Genomic DNA, 25,786 nt, shown 5'->3' with positions numbered 1-25,786 from the left:
TCACTGCTGGAGAGTGACCACAACACTTTGTACCCTACTGGCATAGTGGTTTATAGCAAACTTGAATGTATGAAACTGACTGACAGAAAACTAAGATATGGGAATACACACACAGGAATTTACGCATTGCAACCAGATTTTTAATCTAATGCCTCAGCTGGAGTCTTCAGATAGGCTGAACCATGACTGGAAGAAATATTAGTATCTTTTGTGCTATACTGGGCTAGCAGATTCTTGAATTCAAATGACAAAGATCATTGCACAAGTGAATAATTGTCCCTTAATTTTGAGATTGTTAGAATGTAACAGAACATCAGGTTTTGAGATTTAACAATAAACACTTCACAATGTCATATAAGACAAAATAATGTCTTTTAAATCAGTTACCAAATAATTTGATCCCCACCCTTCTTACACTTTAATTCTATATTATCTGTTTTTTATATGGATGATGGATAAGATAATTACGTGGTTGGTCAAATGGATTCATCACTATTTCTTGAAGAGTTTGCGTGAGAAAATCCTTTATGCATTACTAATCCCTCCCTGAAACCTAGCAATTTTTCAGGAAGAATCACATTTTTTCTGAAGGACTGCATTCCTTCTCAGAAGTGCACGAACAACAACATTGCCATTACAAAATCTCTTTTGTTACCCTATCAGTCCAAAGAGATTATTAAAACTCTTCTAAGTGAACATGCAGAAATCTCCTGGGAATTCCAAATATACATAAACTTAGAAAAGCTGGTTCAACAGTCTTGCTGGGACTCCCGCTCCTTGCAAGCTGTGCTAATGCAATACCATGATCCAGTGTGCTTTGGCTAGCATAAACATCTTTAGGAGGCCCCTGCAAACTAGCACGCACCAGCTCAAGCTTGCATTTGTGCTAAAATGTGTAAATAGATTTTGAAATAGAGAAGGCTTATACTCTTAACCCATACATTCACGTACTACTCATCCAGTTCAGTTGGGAGTACAGATATAGATGTTCAGCAATAACTTCCTCATGTATAGCAATGGTATATAGTATAAATATGCTGTAAGTTACAACTTAACTCAAAATCAATAGAACTGCTCTGTCTTCATACCACAAAATACCTCCTTTAGGATAAAATATCTGCTTTAGGATAAGCACAATCATTCTCTGGGTTCCATTCACTAACTCTCATGGGAGCTTAGACACCACAAGGCTAATAGGCACCCACTTGTAGATAACTGTATGAGGAATCTGCATCTTAAATTTCATATCACCTAATGGGAAATGTATTCTCTGGTCTGTGAAAAGAATAGCTTGAGAGAATTTTACTATTCAGTAAAGAGTGATAGAGTGATATGACAAAATTTGTTCTCACAATGATTTTACAATGATTTTTCAAATTCTTCCAATGTTAATAAAGTCATTCCTAAATTACAATTAACAATGTAAGAGCAAAATACTTCTTTCTTTGTTCTTTGAAAATAGAACCGTTATGCAAAATACAATAAATTTATATTATGCAAGTGGAAAATAAGCTTTATGGAGGACACTGTTTAAGGTGTCCTGAAGAAACTCCACAGAAATTTTTTTCCAGTTGCAGAATGTATCAATTTCCAGTTTATTGTAGTCAAAGTACATTTATACATTACTACTTCTAATTTTCAAACTGTCATAATATACTCATACAGTGTTATCACACAGTCATAGACAGATAAATATTTATGTGATGATGAAGCTTTCAGAAGCCTTTGGTGTATTAAAGTATACTCAGATCTTTACTCACAGTGCATATTAATCTGAAACAATTATTAAACATATGCAGTAACTTTGCTAAAATTTGTTACAGAATATTTTACTGATGAAATGGCTCCAGGATTCAAATTATTCATTACTTACCCCTGTTCTTTGAACTTCCAAGAAAATTGCTCTTTGAAAAGATTTCTCCCACACTGCCAACTCAATGCCAAGCTCTACATTGAAATAATGACTCTTGCTATGTCCAACCATAACACTGAAACAATATGGCCTCTGGTCTTCAAGATCATAGTCTTGATGAATACCTAAATACAAGTTTGCTTGTAGCCAGCAATCATCAGCAAGCCAGAGCTGAAAGACATGTTTCAGTATGTGACTCTTCATCTAGCAAAAACAAGCAGTTACGGCAACATTGTCTTCTGTAAATGACAGGTACTCACTTATTTATGTTGTTATATTAACAATTATCTTGAAGCAATGCTTTGAGAATTAAGGAATATTTGCAAAGACAACTTCTCTTTTACTTTTTATTCACTTTAACCTGTATGTACAATCTGAGCTACTTCTGTACTTCCAAAATACCGTCAAAGTAATCTAAGCAATACATACATTGTAATTTAAAAGGATTTTATAGTAATGAAGTTGAGGAGGAAGGGATGATTAGGAGGGTGACCAGAAGGAAGTTCTCTGACTGAGGTTAGAGAACAAGCCTACCAACGAAAGAGGGAAAGAAGGATTTTGGAGAGATACTGGGGATAAATTTGGGAGACAGCATATGGGAGTGCATCAGAACTTCTAAGAAAGCCAATGGCTGTAGAGCAGATAGCATACTATTGTTTCTCCAGAGGATGGTGGGAGAAGTTTCTTAAAAATTCATCCATGATTCCAGGTGATGACTAAAACGTCTGCACTATCATGCTGAAGAGAGAGAGGAACACCTATTAGCAGGTGTGTTGATAATATATGGAACTATATTTTATATCCTTCCAGTTCTGTTTCTCCCCTTTTCCAGCTATCCTGTGATCAACCATTTGGAAGTGAATTGCTATTTTTTGTTTTATATGTGAACTTGAATTCAAACTTCTATAAGCAAAATGGTGTCTTACCTACTTTATAAAAATGGACCGTTTAAAATAGCAAAAATTGTGACTATGATATCAGATACCAGTTCCAAGTAAAGCAATTCCCTCTAATTTAAATATTTTAGCTTTTGAATTTATAATCTATTATAAAAGTAAATATATAAATATATATAAATACATATTATATAATATATATTCTTTTATGTTTTTTCATCATAGGTTTTTCAAATGTCTTCATAATAGCACCCCTTTGAACTAACATATTTATGAAAAAATCGGCAGGAAATAGCCCCTCGCAGTCAGTGGAGTTGTATCTGAGATAAATTTAGCTGACCACATACCTAGTTTAAGTTGCACAGTTAATCAAGGAACTGATTAGTGTGATTTTGTGAAACAAGAAAAAAAAACCTTTTAAAGATGAAATAAAACAAAAGACTCCCCCATATAGTGATAAATGCTTCTAAGAAAGAAATTACTTTTGAAACAGACTTAAATGAATGGTATCTTATTTAAAGTGTTTCCCAAACACTAAACTCAGATTTGTAAGATTGAAAGATTGAGTTTCTTTTTCTTGAAGCACTTTTAATGAGCCCATTTCATTTTACAGTTTTGGTCCAGTCATAGATTACTCAGAGGTGACACTGAAAAGAACTTCTTATAAGCTCAAAGAAATGATATTTTGTTTACAATCAAGTGGAGGGAAATTCCTGACTTGCTTGAATGCAGTTGAAGAGCTCTGCACCAGTCTTACAGCAGAGTACAAGTACTCCACGCTAGTTGGATTCCAGTCTGCTAATGCAGTAATTTATTAACAATCTAATGGTTATTCTGGAAATGACAACATGAGCTTACACAGGTCCCTTAGTAGCTGCCAGTGTGCCCTGCAACTACAAGGGCAGTGAAGTGAGACCCTGCCATCAACTTCAGGACAAACCAGAACTTCCACATTACTCTTTTATAACCAAAATACATCCCTGTAACACAAGGTTTTGTAAATGAAAACACACTCTTACAAGAAACTTCCTTTATGTTTCAGTTTATCATTGATTAGCACGAAAACTGAGAAAAACAAAACTAAATTAAAAAGCCAGTCTTTCCAGCTGCTTATAGATTTAAATATTTTCACCAGTTGAATTTTCAAATTATATATGTTTTAGTTTCTATATATTAGATAGGGCTCTTTCCCACCTCCCTTTCTCTTTGACGGCACAGGGAAGAGAACAGTGAAAGAACAAAAGGGACTTTGCAAAAAGAATCCCATTCGTTACGCTCTAATGTCACCTATAAAGAGCGTTTTGTTTCTGGGTTTAGGAGAGGTCTCTAGTCAGCCAGATATGGGATAAAAGCAGATGCTGGACTGGACATAGGTGGCTTTGAAAAGATCAGAATGCAGCTTTGTACCCAAGTCCTAGAATCCTGTAGTCAGAATAAGCACTTTAAAGATTTTGCATTCATTTTTCCAGGACCTATAGTAGTCTATCATAACCTACCAAAGTCTGGACCTGCAACCCATGTACCTAAAAACAAACAAATAAGCAAACAACTGGGATCTGAACATCTAAATGTAACCTACAATCATGTGTATAAAATAAATGCTTACAAGTTTAGGGTCCTGTGTCCTTCCTGTTCTAGATGAACACACAACCACCTTCACAGGAGAGCAGTGAAGGTTCCCTTTTCAGTAATAAAAAGCAGAAGAAAAAACTGCTTTGCTAGCACATTCTCCTCCAGGTACTGCCCCATATTCACAAACAGCACCAAACTTCTCATGTGGGAACTGAAAATTTTGCTTGTGCTCGTGAACTACTGAGTAACATAAAGCTGGCATATCTAACTTTATGCCATTTACTCAAACCTAAGCTGTGATGTGTGCTGTGGGTGTTTTAGGGGGCACCTTGGACGTGGCATGTAATACCACCAGGGTACACTGCACTTCATTGTCAAAAATGGCCCTGCAGCTATTCTAGGAGAGAATGGTCTTGAGGCAGTTCAAACCGATTTTCCCATGCTTTTTTGGACTGATGAAATGGAAGCTGAGCAGAGATTCTCCTATGTTCCCAAGTGTCACCTCTTTTTCAGCAGCCATGGACTAATAGGTATTAAGCCTACTTCTGCTTTGAGACTCAGTAATGCTTACCCTGGCTCTTAGACTAATACATATATATTTTTTTACTTTGACTGAATGTGAAAATGTGATGTGTGGAAACACTACGTATTAGAAGAAAATGAAATGTTTTTTAAGGCAGATTGATTTTTAAAAAGTATCTAATGTTCTTGCCTCTGAACTATACAGATTTTCAGTAACAGTTCCAGTAAATATGGAGTATGAGTTAAGATGTAGGGGGAAAAATGAGATAAATGAGATCAGATTTTCAATCATCTGGTTGTTACCACTGAATGTTCATGTATGTTCAAGTGTGAGAATGTGAAATATGAATATTCATTCACATATTTGCATATGTATGTTTATGTTTGCATGTGTGTGTGTATATATGTACATATGTAAACACACACAAACCTAAAATATAGCAAGTGTTTTGTGTTAAAATCTAATTTCCATATTGAATTCTTATTTTCCATTTTTAACTTATGTTATAATCAACACGAGAAGCTTACAATCTGATGTGTAACAACTGACCTTGCCTTAAGAACCATCTTTCCTAAGAACCAAAATGATACAATATTCTCCACTACACCCTTATAGTAGTTCTAACTAGCTTCGGAAAATCTTTAAAAACGCTCTCCCAAAACTGCAGTCTTTACAACATGAATTCCACCTTTGAGTCTGCCATGCAGAAGCTTTAATCTCTTAAGAATTTTGTCCATGTTTGTTGATTCACACAATTTCCTTCATTTGTCATGTATACTAAAGAACCAACAGAAAAGAAACTTAAGTGTTGAGTTTAAGCTTTTGTAATTTAGTTAATTTAATCACTAAGATTTGGAATTAAGCATTCATCTATTAAAATGTCAAGGACATTACGAGTTGAATTGTGGGTAGTCTATTTCCCACTTTTTCTTAATGAAAATTAAGAATTTTCATTTTTTTCATTTTTTTCAGAATTTACTTCAAGCAAATTCTTGTGATGTCCTTGAAATTAACCTTACCAGAATATTCAAGGAAGGACTGAGTATGAAATCAGTAGTAACATTTATAGGAGAGAAAACAAAAACAATGCCTACTATACAGCAAACCCTTCTCAAAAGGCTTGACGAGTATCTACTTTGTCGCTGCCCAATTTATTTATCTGGAAAATATAAGGTTTAATAAAATTTTAAGGAAATAGAATCAATAACCTGGGACAGAGCCTCTGCCCTTTGCTGCAGTGATAGGCAGTGAAGGAATCTCCTCACTCTGGCTGAAGGGCTGGAACTGCTGAACTTTTCATTTACAACAGCAAAATTGGCCACTGAAATCAGTAGAGGCTCCTTTAGCTGTCAGCTAAAGGGAATGACACCTCTGTAAAATGCAGATGTCAGCACATGTTTAAGAACTATTTTTGTAGTTTCTGTCATCTCACATATTCTTTGCTCTGTGGTTATAACTTGATCATATTTTCAAGTTTGTTCTTCTTTTCTTTTTTTTTTTTTTTTAGTCATTATCAGCAAAACAAGCATAGGAAGTATGCCTGTGTTGTTGAAAGCTAGTTTGGAATAAATAGTTTGAGTGGTCGAGATGTTGTACCTATCCATACCTGTCACCCCATTCTTTAAAGAATTTGGTCATTTACTGCAACAGGGAACTCCATTCTGAGCCAGACAGAAAAGGGGGATCGAATGTTATTGTCAGCTCTCTGAAAGATATATTTTTTGATCTTCTCCTTCTGTAACTTGTCCTGAATAATAACTGTGTTGCATCAGAGAAGCATCCGTAACTAGCACTCCCTTACAGTAATGGAACTTAAGTCGGCGAGCTATTGTTCTTCTGCAGTTACGTACAGACAGCAGACCAACCCGTCTTCTTTAGAACACTAGCACATGGTCAAAGGAATAACAGTAAGGAAAGGGTCAGCAGCTGGTCAGAATTGTTTTCAGTTGGTTTGGAATTTTTCAATGAAATAGCATTTCATGAAAAAAGACTGAATTATTGAAAACCTTTTTTTCTGGGAATTCACTCATTTTTATTTTCTTCGAAATATCTCTTATTTAGGATGGCATTTCTTGATGTAATTCTAACAGCAAGTAGTCTAGTAGTTAAAGCACTCATACAGAACGTGAGAGAGATAAGTACAAGTTTTTTCCAGCTAACTTCCCATTTGGATGGCTGCAAACTGGTACCTCTACCTGTCTTTTTGGACCTGTCTTTTCTAGTACCTGTCTTTCTGGACATCATCCTGTGTAAACTTCATAGCTTGCAAACATGGTGAAGGAAAGTATAATTTCACAGTTAGAGTGCAGTCTGGGGACTCAGGTGAATTACAGTCTTCTTATGGCTCTACTTTCAGTCTTCTGCGACTCTACAAGCATACTTTTAATATACCTATGCTTGGGTTTCCCTGTCCAAAATGATGATGATCAAGTTATTTCCCTCACCTGCAAAGCAGTTTCCGATTAGCTGGTAAAGAACTAACTTAATCTATCTGATGGAACTTATCACAAAAATATCTTTCACAAATCAATTCTATAAACAGACTGCTAATGTTTGGCCAAAAAGTCATTCCTCAGGACAAGCTAAAGAGATAAAACATGACAACGTCTCTAGACTATGCAAAAAAGAAAAGAAAAAAACCCTACAATACATGAATGCACCATGTTGTCCTTTGTAAGGTAAAACCAATTATAGTGTTAGTAAGTTACTCACAATCTAACAAGGACAGAATTTTGTATTCCTTATTATGCAAATTAAATAACAGTACCTTACATATATCAAAATTACAAAGAAAGCATTTTTTGTCACAGTCATGTAAAAATCTGACTCATTAAAGAGAAATGCAATATCAAGCTTCATTATGATTAGCTGTTTGTTTCATTCATAATTGACATGGCTGGCTGTAATACTGAAAAATGTCTTCAATTTGGAAGTATTTTAGTAAGTTGCTCGCTTGGAACCTAATCCATTTGCTGTAGTCTCTTATACTTACATAGACAATGCAGCTGCTGCAAAGAATAGGCTTTATAACAACAGATAAACTACTTGAATGTTAGCTACTACCAGTTAATCTTAACTTGAGATCATCATTAACCTGAAGAGGTAAACTCTTTTTACTAAATAGCATAATCGTAATTTTTGGGAAACCTACCTTGTGAATTTTAAACAGAACCTCACAGAGATTTTTTCAGCTCGTACCCAGTCTAGTGTGCTTACCTATAATATCAAAAGAAAATATTAAAAAACATATTTCTTTTTACATATTTCTATTAAAATTATGAAAAGATGAAAAATTAAAAAGATTTCACCAATGATTATTCTACTGGATACTATAAAAATATTCAAACATTACTACACTTAATATCCAGGATTTAAAAAAGACTGCCAAATAGCATTTCATTTTTAAAGAAACAGAACCTAGAGGGTTCTTACTAAAATTAAAACATATTTAATTACATTTTTTCTATTATTACTTCAGTATGATGGAAACCTCTTTGTAATCTCTGTGGTGAGGTACATAACCGTATTTATTTTACAAAATGCTAACAGACAGAACTTTCTCAAATTCAGAGTCATTCAAATGCACTCCCCAATTTAATAAAAATTTTAAATCAATAAACCAAGATGTGATCCTAAATTCAGCTTTGAATTCACATACACTAGAACACGAGGACCTTAATTTTATATTAAAAATGAAAAAGGACTATATATTTACAATATCTGACATGAGAAAGAATGTCAGCTGTGTGCCTATATTTCTTAATACTAAAAAGAAATGGAATTTTTTGTTTTCTTTTGATTTTGTTACAGTATCCTGTTGACATTAATGGCTGCTATAGCTTGACAGTTGGAATGATATTTGAAGTTTTTCTCTCTAATGTCTAGGTCATGTCTTAATCATCTGCTTTATTTTAAAAACAGGATCTAGCCTATGCAGTTCAAGAAAAAAACCATGAACCTCTAAGTATAAAAAATACAAGGCGAATACACATTATTTTCTTTATATTATTTACAGCAAAGTCATGTTTTTTTTCTTGGTGAATGCACAGGTATGACTGTTCAGATACATGGAGAATGTGACTAAACCGAACTCTGAAAAGCACCACAAAACTCAGGAGCAGACTGTGGTGATTTTTTGTCAGTAACTAAAAGTTATTTCACCTGAATGCTGTTTGAAGAGTAATGTGAACTCAGTGTTAATTTCTGTCTAATCTTATATGCTCTTGTGTCCACTCCAACAGAACTAATGGGCATTATTGCCACATATCTGTCACAGCTATGAGTTTAAAAGCAGTGTTCCAGAATTTACCTAAAATCTTTCTTCCCAGTATGCAAAACATCTCACTTAAATTTAGATATCAGAATATATTAACAATCTAATCTAATTCTTCATAAATCTAATTTTAATTCCCTCATGTTTGGGAAAGAAAAAAGAAAAGACAAGACAGTGGTTTCTCCAAGTTGTCTTACATCCTTGCCATAGGGTTTATGAACAGACTGTGGAAATGCTTTTTCTTTTTCTGTCACTGGATGTAGAAGTTGGTAACTACTTTAGATTAGATATGTAGCTTTCAGAAAACCAAACTTAGTTGAGATGAATCACATATTACAAACGAGACTGAAGACCCCTGGAAGTGAAAGCTGTATCACCATATCTTTTCAGGATGTAAAGGGACTCATATTCCATGGTTGTCCATTTGACAGTTTTTATATTTTAAAAATTAAATTAAAAAATCACCTAAATACAATGCAATACAATTCTTTCTGTAATATTATAAGCATTGTTTCATCATAAATTAAAGCTCAAGACATTACTTAATGATAACTTTAAAAGTACTTAATACTACCTTAAAGGAACTTTGTCAAATTTAAATCTAATGTCAGCTGCTTTAGAAAACCAATGTAAAGCAATTTTAAATATTACACTTGTCCTCCCATTACTTATAAAGTGCAGTAATTTTTGGAGTCATACGTTACTGATTTTAAATATTCTGTTACTATTTTTTTTCTAGTGAGGTGCAATCAATATTTTATTTGAATTTTGATTTTTAATTATTGTTAGGAGTTGGCAATAACACAAGATTAGAAGCAACTGGAACTGAGGAATTATGGCAGATTCATAAGGGAATACCGTACATTCAAACATGCTGACATCGGGCTAAGTACTGCAGGTCTTTCCTTGATTCTTATTTAAAGGGAAGTCTTTTTTACTTTGATAGTTGTTTTGAAAATAAACTAATTAAAGATAACAGGTTCTGGCCCATTACTGTTGACTCTCAAAAGATCTCAATGCTTCTTGCAAAATAAGATTTATAGCAGAGTGATAGCTACTTCATTATTTGGTCTTGAGTTTCTGGAAGGAAAAAATTTTTTTTCATTCTCAGTTAAAAGTATGAGAATCCTCCATCCCTATTAGTGGCTAGACAAGACATAAAAGCAGAAGCACCTGCTTAATTTGCTGTTTATGAAAGTGAACTTAATGACAGAGGGTATAACTTAAAAGTTGTCCAGACAACTGAATTTTCATTTGCTCCTACCTTCTGTTTTGATTCCTGAAGATTAATTTAAACTGCTAGGGTTTTTTGCTACTATTAATGATGCTGCCGTGGACACTGGTAACACTGCTGTGCCATTAAATTCACTCTGAATACTTCAGAATTCTCCCCATTATCCTGTGGATCTCTTTCATCCTTTGACTCTCTGTAACCTCTTATGACCTTTTGTGCAGAGATAGCAAGGGATGATAGATCACAATCAACAGCTATATAAGCCCAGTCTTTATTTTACTGTGTGTATCAAGGAAAAACTACCACACTTACAGCCAAGAGTGAAACAGCCTGAATATCACAGTGTGCAAGGTCATCAGGAGAACACAAATGACATTTTGAGGGATTTTAAGGAAGGGAAATAAACATAATGCAAAAAGATGTTGGAATCCAAAGGGGCAGTTGACATTATTTATAGTTTTCTCCTTAGAACTATCCTAGAATGTCTAAGTTTAAAATGTTATTGTTATAGTCTGCATTGCTTTAAAAATATCGCAAGTGATCATATACTTCTAGTCAATGAGAAAAGCTGCAAAGAATCAGAAGAGTTCACAAAAAGTGCAATACACTTCATTTGTTTTAAAAGATGTCTCAATTTATCATGAGCATATCCATCATAACACAGTTAATAAATAGGTCTAAGATAAATGAGACACTGAAATATATTCCTTAAGCAATAAAGAAGTTTTCCTCATTATTGTCCTTTGGAATTGTTCCTCTAAATATTCTATACATTGCAATATTTTGGAATTGTTCTAAAATGACAACATATTTACTTTTTAATAAAGCATTTGACAAAATATCTCAAAAAGTTATATTCAGAATGGGTCAATTAAGACTGAGACACACTTTTGTTCATGTGAATTTAGGTCTCACAAAGAGTAAAAACTAGTGTGAAAATATATGAGAATACCTAGTAGCATTCAGTCAGCTTCCACCTAACTCTTGTCTAATACATGAATTTATAACCAAGTTTAACTGAATGCTGTTATTCACAACAATATGGTGAAAGTCTAATTATACAGTATTAGAAAGAATTGCATTGTTGAGCATTTTTCAGGTGTATAGCCAACTCCTAGCTAACTCAATGCACTACCTGGTGAAAAATTGTAAAAGTTATTGAATACTGTTTTTGTAGATATTTGGTTATATTTATTCCTTCAGAAAGAGTGTAAAATAACACATTCATAAACTGGCAGATGATGCTGAGCTCAGATGAAAGGCCACATGAACACCCATGAGGACACAGGGATAATACAAATGAACAAAGATATAACCCGAAGTTACAATTCTAAGTCCATAAAGAGATACTGGAATAACAGACCTGATTTTCAAAAGTGCTAAGTGTTTAACAGGTACTTTTTCCTTCAGTGTGAGTTTCTGTGAGCTCCTCATTTTTAAAAAAGGCATTCTAATGGATTTAAGAAACTAAACTACACTGTTCAAGCCTTCTCGTTTTAAGTATTTAGACCAAGTAATCTGAACATCAGTTCAGAAGAATGCTCAAATTCAAAATATACTTAGCTCTAAATGGGCACATAATTCATTGATTTTTCTTAAAAACACTGTGAAGATTTTAGAACAGGAGAGAGAAAACAACAAAATTAAAATCATTTTGACACATGCATACAGGACATATGTATCCATGTGTTAGACAACAAACTGAACAACAGTTATTCCTTAGAAGAGAATTCTGCAATGATACCCAACAAAACATACTAAAGGATTACACTACAGATATAGAACATAAAGAAGAAGATACAGTCAATATAATTTTGGGGCATATATAAGGGAGCATCACACTTAATTAAAAATTGTAGCATGACTATACCTAGACCTAATCTAAAACTCACTGAAGGCAAAAGGAACATACTCTTTGGCTTCTGTGAACACTGAACCTGATTCTGGAAATTTACAGTACCTAAATAATATTAACAAATTTTAATATATTTAAAGAATAAAACTTAGGGAAAAAATGAAAAAGATTTTAATACCTGGACTACAGAGGAGCTTCACTATCTGACAAGTAAGCAGAATTATCCAATCAATCTAAAAATATTTACAAAGGTAAAGACAAAAAGATGAAATACTTCCAGGTCAATAGTATTCACTTCACTGGCTTCTTCATGAAAGGGGAAAAAATCATCCAAGAAAAAATTTCAAAAATTATATATAAACTTTAAAAAGAAAAAGATATATCAAGAGATGTTCCTGATGTGAACTATGATATAACAGTAGGAACCTAAAGATGTCTAAAACAACCTGAACTAGATGCTACAAAACACACAATAAAGAGTAGTCAGATCCAAGCAAAGATGTGAACTAAAGAAATAAGGATTTATATGTAGAGTTAGAAAGTCCACTGAAAGCATCCATGGCTACGCACTGCAGCTCAATTCCTATTATGTTACATTGGCAATATACACAACGTACAATTACAATTACAATTGCCAATACTTACCACTTAAATAGCGGTACTCTTTCATATCAAAGTACTGTTCATGTACCAATTAAATTACCTGTACTTTTCTTCTCTGTAATTTTTTGTCCAAGGTAAAAGACTGATAAAATAGAGTATATTAGCTTCATAACTATTTCTATTGCTTTCATAGTACTGTTGCATTTATTCCTTTTGTTAAAAATAAAAGTAGGATAGACGGTCAACTGTCTTCACTTGAGTCACTTCAGTGCTATTTATCTAATCATCTCAAAAAACACATTAAAGACTACCACAACAGCTTCAAAGATATGATTACTTTAAAACTGGAACCTAAAAATGATATTAAACTACGAGGAAGAAGAAGATAGGAAAAACAAAACAGTACAACTTCCCCACAATTACAGCACTTATTCTGTGAATACAAAATATTTTTTTCTGGAAATTTTCAAGTAAATCTCAACTACTTTGTTATTAAATGAATGTTTTTGAAAATTTTGTTCACTGAATAATGTCTTCCCAATTTCTTCTAGGATATGAATTCAGAACTTTTTCAAGATTTGAAAATAGACAGAAATTTATCAGATGCTTTCGGAATGTAATAAAATAAAGCTTGCATAGTAAAATAGCCCTAAAAAGAACGGTGTTTTTCATATTTGATAGTTTCAAAAGTGTGTCATAATTTTAAACTGTAAATACGGTATCTGTGAATTAAATCTGTAAATCTGTTAAATGCAGTCAGATAAGCTACTTTAGGGATGCAGGAAGAACATTCTTTGACAAACAGCCTTATTGTTTCAGCTTCTTTAAGTGAATTATGATCAATGACGTGATCTAGGAGTTTTTTTGGATCTTGGGAAGGTCAAAAAAGAGTATATGTCCTGTTTCAGGCACATCTCTGTTGGCTGTAAAAAGGAAAAAAAGAAAGAAAAAAGAAAAATCTTTCCTTGGCATTCCTCTTGGCTTTTATAAAAAGTTCAGAAAACTCCTTTCTCACTACCTCACAAATACATCCACTCCATTTCTCTTCACCACTAACACTCTACACTACTTCATGTAGTTTCTATTTGTAGACTACTCACAAATTTTATACCAATACTTTTGTGAACTTGGGTTGTGGGTTATTACCAATACTGTCCTTTTATATCCCCCTGTCTTTCTCTATCTACCCCATATCTGTTCTCTCATTCTGTTCTCTCATAGTTACATTTCAGGTTTTCTGGAGAAGAGACCTTTTTGTTGAACCTTCTCTGAACAGCAACAAAACTCTGAAATATTGGTCCAGGACTATAATTACTAAGAACTACAGTAACAAAATAAGCAATAATATATTCTGCTTCAGCTATTTTGCCAATTTCAAGTTACAAGTCACTGAAATTTCCATACAAAACTGAATATGTGCCTCAGTTTTGCAATTTAGCATTATTTTACCAAGCTTTTCCAATCAGTCATTAATGCCCTGAAAGTTGTTAAATATTTCTAATAAGAAAAAAATTCTCACAGGCAGCAACTATCAGTGATACTTATTCAAGAAAATCACATGAAAATTAAAGGGAAATCCAGTGACCAGTGATGAGCAGAGCCTGAAATAACAGGTTAATGGCAGATAACAAAGATGATCACAGAATCAGTAATCTAACACAGGATATGGTTCTAGATGTGCTATTATATATAATAGTCAGTGATTAATGCACTTATCTGAATGAGAGATGGAGAATCTGCTTCCTCTAGACAAACATAACTCTTTCTAAAACATCTGGCAGTTTGTCTCCTGAGGGCCATCACTGTTGTCATTTCACGTAATATTCATATTCACTTTCCACTTTCCTAGTTGTTTCAGCAGAGGTGATCATCTGCCAAATTCAAACTGACTGTTTTTTTGCCTTGAAGAATTTCTTGTCTTGAAGTTAATGAACATCTACATCGTGCAGCAAATTTGGTTTTCAGACGGATTTGAGAACAGGCTGTAGGTTGCTGATTATGCATTAGTTCTTAGATGTCTAGTATATTGCCTTAAGATCAAAATGAACTCTACAGAGAAGGAATTGTTTTAATTTATACATGCCTATTGTAACCACTACATTTTTTTCATTTGTATATCTATATAACCGAAACATAAATTTTGAGGATGGAGTCTTCATAATAATTTCAAAATAAAGACTCGATTTTTCATATCTTTATTTAAGAATTTTTAATTTTTTAGTCAAATTATGTATACGATGAGATAACAAGATCTTCTCTTCACTGTCGGTCATGTTTATATTCTTGGATAAATTTCCACTCTTTTAAAAAATTAGCTTCTTCAGAAATAAAGTATTATCTTGCAAAAAAGAAAATCTCCCAGAATTCCTTGGATATAACTGAACTAAAATATTTTTACAGTAAATACAATTATAAGTGGAAACAGCATAATAACAGCTTATAGAAAGCACTTTGTAATCACATCTGTTTGCTGTTTTATTTATATATGGTAACATCTAGAGGGCAATAATTCAGACTCCATCAGCTGCAATAAAAATGCATGCATTTTTAGCCCTTAATTATCCCCTAGAGCCAGCCATGATTACAGAATAATTGACAAATCTAACACTGGCAATGACTCGAAGAGTTGTTTCCCCTTGAGTTATCTATTCTGTAATATTTACGGCACCTACCATATCTTTATCCATTTTCCATAAGGGCAATCTAAAATCTAGTTTCGCTAAATCTGCCAAGTTTTGTCCTGATGCTGTTGCATAAAACAGGAACCCCAATAAAACACTTCTTAGGCAGAGCAGACCTCAGTACAGATATTATAGATATTCTAGTCTCAGCATTAAGCTGCAACTTCACCATAAACTCATTGGCTTTATTCAGGAATGATCTTGATCCAGAAAGATTCACATATTGTAAAGTGGGTGGATAAGAATTCTGTTACAGAGTGTATAATTAACTAACCAGACTGACATAAAAACAACAGGAAGAAATTTTTGAAATGAATGGAGTAAACACAGGCAGTAGATCCATGCTTATGCCTTATAAACACAAATTACACATTCTTCAGTTCAGTCTCAATTATAGGTCAGTGCCTGCTGCAGCCATTCCCAAGCATCTGCTTTTTGAACTTTCACAGTCCAAGCTATTTAAACTCTGAGAACATCATATCAGTCTATTTGTCTCTATAAACTACAGAAAAGATGCACTTCTAGGGCCAGTGAAGATTCTGGGGAAGAAAGTGTGCAGATGTCATGTATATTTTACTTCTACTTAAAACAGGAAAACATGAGAATATACAGCATCTGATGACACAAAAAAATGACTTTGCTAAAGCTGATATGAAACCTAATTATCTCTTTTCCAAGGCCTTTGTGGATATTAAATCTATGATAGGAAGTGTCATAAGTTATGACCTATAAGTCATAGGCGTATTTACCTAAAAGACATTTCGATTACTATCATTAGGTCTAAATGTAAAAGCGTTTCAGCACATCACCAATTTCTGTATATAAAACTCTCCTGCATACAGCTACAGCTATGCACACCATGCCAAACATATGTGACAATGTTTCACTCCATCATGAACAGGTGCTGGGTTTTGTATCTGTACATGCATATCTCTGTGTACATGTAGAACCTCTCATCAATTCATAGTGACAAACCATGCAAATGAAATTATATGCACAACTGAAAACAGAAAAAGTTGAAAATGCGCCCATTACAGTCAAACAAGAATAAGCCTATGAGCTTTTTCCAGCATGGAAGATGTTAAATAACACTTCTTCTTGGAGAGGACAGAAGATATCATACAGCCTTTTAGAAGATGGCTTGTTCCTCATCATGGAGCTAGAAAACTCCCTGGTCTACACATCACAGCTGAGTTTTCTAGCCCATTTCTGTTACTGTGGTAAGCAACTCTGTTCTTGATATCTGCTCTTACTGGGAAGCGTCTACATTTTTGAAAGCACCATCTGAGAAACTGTTTAAGCAGAGTATAAATAGAACGCTACTCTCTATAGTAGCTTCTCTGAAATTACAAAATCCGTACTTGATCTGTACTTTTCTTGAATTTTGCTCATTGGTAGCTGTATTTTGTTTATTCTTTTGAAAGTTAGAAACTGTATTTGCCCCCTTATGATCTCTTATACACAAAGAAATAGAGTAAAAATTGTATTAGATGTTTTTATAAGCAGTTATAAATTATGGATAAGGTCATTACAACTAACTATATGACTTGTACATCATCTACTTCATGTACACTACAGTATGGCATTGTCAATAGCATAGCATCAGAGAAACATGTCTGAAATAAAACATAATGGCAAACATTTAAAAATCAGGCAAGATAACAGTATTAATATTTTTGTAGTAGAACAGTCCATTTCTTATATTTCACTTAATGTAGTAAAAAAAAAATCAGTGGGGATAATAAGAGCAGCATAATTAAATATCACTAAAAGTAGTGTAAGGCTTCTTGTGGGGATTTATGTTTGAAGCTACAAAGTTACTCGTGCTTGGACATGCAATATAGAACCAGTTTCAGGATGCAACATGGGCCAGGGCCTCCCCAGGGCTGGTACTGGCAAGGGCTGCTGGTGGGACAGGGCTGGGCTTGGCCTGGCTGCTGGGGCCCGTCCCCCTGCTCTGAGGGAGCAAGGTCCTGGTGACAGCTGGGGCAGCCCCAGCCAGCTTGTGGCTCGAGATCCAGGTTTGAATTCTAAACGGAAACTGCCAATTTCCTTTCTTTTATTTTTTTTTTAATTCCCTGATATAAAACATCTGTGGTGTGATTACAGATCAGGAAAACTGGTCAATAGGTTTTGGGATTTATGCATTCTGTCATTGACATTGTACACCTAAGTGCATCTGATTACTGCGATGACGTAACACCATGACCAAAGGGGTCACCTTTGTTCCTTTTTTTTGAAAAGCCATTGTTTCTACAAATATGTTGCACAGAAACACTGTAGAGTGTAGTAGATAGTGACAAATAAGATGGTAAAAATGCTAACAAACATTTATCCTGACTTGCCTGTTCTTAGTAGAATATGATAAATGAGTATGCTGAATATGATAAATGAAGTAGTTTATTCTCAATTAGTATCATGTAGATAGATAGTTTTAATTATATCAAAAATTTTCCTTCCAAAATAGGTCTGAACATCATAATTGAAATTCATGAAGTTAAAGACACATGAATATTTGGTGTGCTATTTATTTACTTTTTTGTTTTGTTTTTTTTTCACTATAATTGGATTCTAGTAACTGAATAAGATTTTAGTTCCTCAACATATAAACATGAATATTCTTTTGCAGAAAGAAAAAAAGAAACTTTTTCCAGATGTGTTCTCTCATTTTAAGAAAAGTACTATTAATTTGCCATTTATAAATGTTAGAAGTTTATAGGAATCACTGGGTTTAGAATTTCAGTCTAGAGAAAGAGACTGTTATTAATTGCTTCTGTTCACAAATAAGGTTCAAAGAGTAAGTACTTCACAAAGGTATGCTGGTGGTACACATAAAAAATCAGATTTGCTTTTGCTTCTGCTGAAGAAATCAGGAGACTGACCACTTTCTGATCAAGAATTAAGAAAGCTATTTAGCTGCAAATGTATTTTAATTCTACATTTTGTTCTTTGTGATGTATTTAAAGCAATGGCTCTCTGAAGGGAGAAAGAAAGCATAAAAAAGTTTCCATGTGGTATTTATGGGTCACTTTTAGGAGCCGAGAACTTTCCAGTTCATTTCTGCTCCCTTCTTTTAAATTAATTTTTAGTGTTTTACAGTGGTATTAGGTAAGTCATCTGTTATGAAATACGATTCTAGTTTTTAGCTATGGAAATAATCAAAGCAGGATGTTGTCACTTATTCAAACTGTACATTTAGGATTGGATTCTCTGTAATAGTTCAATCCCTAGCCTGTATGTAAAATTCACAACTTTAGCATCGGTGGTGTATTTCATGATGTGACTATCTTTAAGAAAACAGAGTAACTACCAAGTCATTACACCTGGAAAAATGCCTCAGAATAAATGTAAGATATGAAATTTTGACTATAACCACCCAGAAAAGAATCTGAACACAACAACTTAAAAAAGTAACACAAATGTTCTCTATTAAGAATTTATTGAGATATCCAGATATGGTAGGATTTCCAGAGGACCTTGAAAAAGGTTAGATATCTAAAGCTTACTGAAACATAGTGGCATCTATGGCTTTAACTGTTTTTGAAATCTCAGCTGACAACTCTACTTGGTAGGAAAAAATAAACCCAGACATAACAAACAGGTTTCCATCTACAGTTAAATCCTCCCCCAAAGTATATATATATGTGTATATATTTTTACCGGTGGAGTGCTGAAAATGTAGAAGGATGAACCCTTCAGTGCCAGAAACTTGAATTTGTAGAGCTGAGATGAATCAGTTCCTTCAAGTTTCTCATTTACCCATCCCATATGTATGACCTGTAAAACAAAGTCATTGAAAATTAAAGCTCATTTTTCTCGCGAGGCATAAGACAGACCTGAATAGGTCAAATCTTTCCACAGGGAAGAGTGTCTTAGATTTGGATGCATCATTCCCTGCTTCTAAACTGCCCTTCCATTGCTATCACACTCTTAACCTTTTAACCATTCCAGTGTGTCAAAAGTCCTTGAAGAGACATAATCCATATTGAACAGGTTTTCTGAATCCTGATTCTATTCCAGGCAGCAAAGTTGTATCCATGCTGGTATGCTGTGTGCCAGCCATGGAGGAAAGGGGAAATTTAATATGTAAAAATTAAGCATAGTTATTATCGTAAAATTAGGTGTTCTAATATGATTAATTCATCCATATTAGAAGGTTCCAAAGATAATCTCCTTTTAAAAAGTCACCTACATATGTTTCAGCAGACTCTCATTTTAGCCAGCAGAAAAGCTGGGTGTACTAAAATAGTACAGCCAGTACTCTAGATTCTACTTTACCTTTAGGACAGTAAAAAGCTGGACAACCTAGAACCTCTGTGACACATACCTCTTAAGAGAGACTCTGAATAAGTCACAAGATTTATCTGAAAAAAACTTTCTGTACGCTCACCTTTGTTGTTGCTAATAAAGTGCCTTTGTCACATTGATTCTTTCTTTATATACCTTTTTTGGATTAACTTTATCACATAAGAAGGATATGTGCTTTATGTTGTAGTAAAATTAAATGTCAGTTTCACTCATCACATAACTTTGCTCTAACAGTATTATAATATGTCCCTTTACATTATAGATTACATTTTCTGATCAGCTGCAGACATATATTTTGGGCTTGTGCTGTAAGTGTTTTACTAAAATGGAAATGTACTATTACTATTTTTATTGTAGCCACATGATGCTGTGACCAGACTACTTGTGGTAGGTCAGAATCAAAAGTCTTGGTTTCAAGTATATCCTTTTCCACACTGCAAACAGATTTTTATAACTATTAGCACCTATAAACTCAGTGATAATCTGCCTTGGTATGATGGAATCTCTTTCAACCCCAGGCCAAAAAACCCAAAATTATACAAAAACATATTCACTGGACTAGATTTTGGGGGGACTGTGAAACCTTTTTGGAGAGTATGGTCTTTCTATTAACTGATTGCAACTTTGTAATATCGCTCATTTAATTTCTTATAGAAACAAGTATATGGAACATCATGAGGTCATTTATTTGTTCTATTTCTTCAAAGACTACAGAAAAAAAGAGCAATACTTCAGTTACACTTTGAATACACTGGACAGCTTATTACTCTGCTTGACTGAAATGAGTAGCCAAATTAAAAAGTACAATTCCAGAAACACAGGATCTAAATCAAAAAACCCAAATAATATAACATCATCAAAGCAAACAGTCTTAGAACCCTGAAAATTTTTTTTGTTTTTTTGGATGATTGATTTAGTGATAATTGCCAAGAAATGTCAAAACTGATTAACAGCTTTTTCGGTTTCCATTTTTTTTAAAGCCACTACTTAGCTTCAGATTGTCAACACAGTTTCTTGAATGAGGAAGCAATTTTTGTGCCTAGCAGTAGAAATAAGAAAAAATGCTTTGCTGATTTCTATCTTACAAAAGAAAATAAAAACTCACCCAGAAAAACTAGCTAGTATGTTATAGTTCAATGTGAATTTAAAGAAAAGAATCCCCCTTCAAAAGCTTTGAAAGCCTTTCAAATCACAAGGTTATGGTTTCTATATTTACACTATGAGACTCTTACCTAAGTATTAAAGGTGCCAGTAAAAAAAAAAAAAAAAAAATCTATTGGCAATTCTTGCCTTTTCTAAAAGGTATCTATTCTTACATCATCTTGGTCCATTTTTTTTTTAATGAAAATGTGAAAAAAATCAACAAGGAGCCATTGGTAGATTGATCTAAAAGTCAAAGAAGAATACCCCTGTAGAAAATTTACTGAATGTATGAAGTCTCAGTACATACATATATTTAGGGAAAGAAATATAATATGGCTAGAAGACATGAAAAGTTTTAGTGGTTGTTTGGTTTAGAGTTTTCTTATATTTATGAGAAAGCAATATTTGAGCTGATTCAAATGCAGATTGCTCAATACTGTCTACAAGAAGAAATAAAGTTCAGCTACGTGTTTGAAGAATGATTGCTACTGGAAGATTTGGAGAGAGCTCAGTGGGTTTAGAGCTGCATTACTGTTATTTGAATTAACTGAGGATAATAAAAGGGGAAACTAGAAAGTAAGTGCTAACGAGTATAAAAGAGAAAGAGGAAAGGCAAACGCAAACCAGAGAGACAAGGGAAAGGACACTCAGGAGGAGAAAGACACCAATATTGTAAGATGGAAAATAATGAAACAAAATAAACATGAAATTAAAATGAAAAGAACAAAACAGAAGACACTATATAGGCATGCGAAGAAGGAAAAATCAGGGAGAAAAATAAATCTGAGAGAAAAAAAGCCATAAAGAAAAGAGTGTAATAAATTTATAATCAACTATAAAGACAAAAATGCCTAAAAAGTAAAGAAAATAGAAGAATTTTATCAGAATCAGTGTTTAATTAACATATGTAAGTAAAATTATGCATCTTTTATAAAAAATATGAAAAAAAGATCTAACATTTGTTTACTTTCTCTCCATCTCTCCTTCTTGTTGACTGGTTTATTTAATGGTCATTTAGGCCATATGAATGGGTAGAAGAGTAATTATTCAGTTCAACAGAAGTCTGTATGGAAAAAAAAACCAACCAAATATTGGCACTCAATAATAAGCTGCTTGTGGTTGATAAGTATGCTAGGGAGATTTTGACTAGACCAAAACCTTCCATTTGAAATTTTAAGGAGTGCTGATTTGGCATAACACTACAAACTACCCCATTTTCAGCACTGCTTTTAGCACTCCTTTCTTGATCAATCTCAGACTGCTATTTGAAACTGCATGGAAAAGTACCCATTCACCATTGCTGTGTTATTAATTTCCTAAAGTGTTCCAATATACTTTACAAAAGTTCCTGTAGGAACAAAATGAGCAATGGCACTCATTATGGGGTGATAATATGTCACTAACAAAATGTAATCCGATGATAGCAGATGAGTGAACATTCTTATTTGCACTTACTGTTTTGCTATAGGAATAGAGCATCTAGATGACTGGAAACGTAACATCTGTTACATTTAATAAAGTTATCTGTACATTTTGTGTGTAGTGCTGTTAGTTAAATAGCTATGAAAAGTAAATGAAGCAAAACACTGAAGGGGAAAATAGTTAAAGAAAATCAAGTAGATCTCTGACATATGAAAGGTCAGAACAGATGCGATAGAATGCTCATTTAGTTAAAGGAGGAGAAGAATCTACAACAGAAACCAGCTTTGACTGCAAGTCAAAAACTAATGTTGTATCATAAAGCATCATGGAACAATGCAAATATAAGAAAGCTAAGAGAAGTATATATTGCTTTAATTTTAGCTTTAGTTCTTTTTCTGGTCTTTTCCAAAGCAAGTGGCAGACTTTATATTCTAACTAGTACTTGGTGGGGGGGGGGGGGGGGGGGGAGAGGGACTAATAGATTTTTCTGTATCTTTGTGACCTGCAGGCCTCTCACATACATAATTATCATGAAAATAATAAATTTTCAAAAAAAAAAAAATCGGCCTGCCAGAAGATCTGATGCATTACATTGATGTTTTCCATTGTATTTAACTTAATCCATTTCTGTCAGAATGACATATTTAACATTTATTTAAAATAACATGTTTTAGGGATGAAACTACAGAGGAATTTAGAAATGACGATACCCTATTTTTACATGCTTCAACCCCAGAGGGAATTTTTTAAGTCCAAGCTAGGCACAACTTGAACACCACAAAAAGCAACATGTCCACATTAACAGATAGGAAACCATGAAGATGGGTATGCATCTGACTTCATTCATTTTCCCAGGAGCTGGCTGCCTATGTCAAATTTGGATTCAGAGTCCTTTGGGTAGTGACTACTGTTTCCATTACAGGGCTGCTGGTAAAATTGGGGATGATGTCACCCACTTTTTTTCATAATAACCTACTGGTTATTTCATAATAGCCTTCTCTTTCAAGATAGGAACTAAAACCTAAAGCTTTCTCTTGAGAACAGCTATCAATAAGTTGCCTTTGAAAAAATCCTTTTCTGAATGCAGCAGGAAGTGATACACCTGTGTTTGCCTTTTATACAATAGCTCAGTGTAATGCCAAACCTACTGGCCAAAGTTTGAATTCTGTGGCACAGTTGCCCGCTATGTGATATGAGCGCCTGATGAGTAGTGTACATGTAGGTCAGTGTCCATGGCTAAATATCAGATATATTTTGCCGGAGTAGGTGTGACTAAAATTAACGAAGGGTGCACACCTGTACTAAAGTCAAGACTATCCAGCTCTCAGCTTCTTGTCCAGAAATGGTATGTGAAAACAGTTATTACAGCCCGTATTGCTCTCTTTGATGACATCTGGGAGCCTTTCAGAAAAAAAGATCCAAACAGAATCATAGAATAATTTAGGTTGACAGAGACCTCTGGAGCTCATCTTGTCCAACCTCCTGCTTGAAGCAGTACCAATGTAGATCAGGTTACTCAGGGACTTATCCAAATGAGTTTTTAGTATCAACACAAATAATATAACATAACATAATATGTATTTTTTTGAATATCTGTCAAAGATGAAGATTCCACAACCTGTCTGGGTAATTTGCTCCGGTGTTTGACCAAATTACCAAAAGTTCCAATATTTGAACATATTCAGATGTTCTTCTTTTGGGAGACTATATGTGGTGTAATGATTAGTGAGCTGGGCAGTTGTTCCTCTTCTCTCTCCCAAAGCAGCATTCATATCTCAACAGCTGATGGTCAAGCCTTATTTAACTATTGTGATTCTTGTTCTTCCCTATTAGTAGATGCCCTGTTCTTCTACATATTCTTGTATTTTTTTAAAAAATCAGTGGGACTACTTGTGCAGCAGGAACCCAATCCAAGTAACAGTGGAGAACTCAGGTCCTTAGTTACTCTTTTCTTAAATTTCTGTTTAGCTTTTTATCAAAATTACAACCACCGTAAAGTGAGCTTAAAAAACAACTCCTCACCTAATAAGGACTCAAATTGTTTCTTCTGCTGTTCTGGAAAATATAAAAAAAAATCAATCTATAGCTGCTGCAAAAAGATCCTCAAAAATAAAATTCAGTCTGAAAATTTACTCCCAGCTTCCTTCTGCATGTTATCCCCTAATCAATCACATGGTAATTCTGCTTAAAAATGCGTCAACATAATTTTAACTGGAGAATCATCCTGAAGGAGAAGGACTGATCTTATAGTGTGAATCCAGTGAAATCACTGTTCTATAAAACTGAGTAGAAAAGCAATTAGTTCTAAAAGCTGTGAAGAGGAGCTCCCTGTGCAGAAGACTATATCTTCCAGATTCTTTCTCACAATCATAAAGCAGAAATAAACAAATCAAATTGAGAGATAAAATAGAACTAGAAAACTACAGAAAATGGCAATACGGATGTCCAGACATAAAGACAGGAAATCTATACAGTAGGTCAGCACTCAGCCTGGAGAGCAGAAATTGAAAAGAGAGTAGGGAGAGGTCAGAATGGTATGGAAACAGAGAATAAAGAACAATTGTTAACAATTTTTTATATTCTAGGAGCTTATGGAAGCTCGATGAAATTATCAGGAAGACAGCTTTAATCAGAGAACATGATTTTTCACAAAAAACAGAATTACATTGTTCCAGTCACTGTCAGAGTATCTGTAAACCCAGCTGACAGCTGGAAGCTATGGTCAACATATTAGGGTAAGAAATGCTGTTTAAATACTGTGTTTCATATACTTAGTTCTTCAATAGGAACTATTGGTCAGTCTTTGAGACAGAATTCTTTAGTCTGACCCATTCTAGAGTTTCTAGAATCAAATGTTTCGAAGTCTTCCAACTTTAAAAGAGTAAGCTAATACAAGCTGTTTCACTAACACAAATATGTTCCATTCTAAAGAGAGAAAAGTGGAACATACAAACACCATGACACACTGTGAAATGTGTTAGTTTTAGAGGGCACAGTGAGATTTTTGAAATATGTTCAGAAATGCAACAAGGATAATCAGAATATATTGATTTGTTCCATCAAGTTTGACAAATTTCTTAACCTTATTATCTACAGTTTCTCCATCTTCAAAATTGGTATAATAGTAATATTACATCACAGAGGAATTACATTGTAACTATCTGACTAGAGGTTCAACTGTTTATGTGCTTTGAAGTGGTGTTTATTTGTTCCAATAACTTTTATTTTATAAGTGAAAGTGTTGAGGTCCCAGAAAAATCTCTGAAACAGATCAAGAGAATTTCATTAAGAATTGCATAACTGACCTTCCATATAAATAAAGTAAGAACAATTACAAAGGAATATCTCAATTCTATCTTTAAGT

General features: G+C 33.9%; 1 pseudogene; it reads right to left on the bottom strand.

The window, feature by feature from the left end:
• Positions 1 to 1,647: 1,647 nt before the first annotated feature.
• The window catches only part of LOC135323653 (gamma-2-syntrophin-like), a 112,774-nt pseudogene continuing 88,635 nt past the window's right edge, over positions 1,648 to 25,786 (bottom strand).

This window comes from Dromaius novaehollandiae, chromosome 26 (genome assembly GCF_036370855.1).
Source record: "Dromaius novaehollandiae isolate bDroNov1 chromosome 26, bDroNov1.hap1, whole genome shotgun sequence".
In the NCBI taxonomy this organism is placed as follows: Eukaryota; Metazoa; Chordata; class Aves; order Casuariiformes; family Dromaiidae; genus Dromaius; species Dromaius novaehollandiae.
This window is presented reverse-complemented; position numbering and strand designations above follow the sequence as displayed.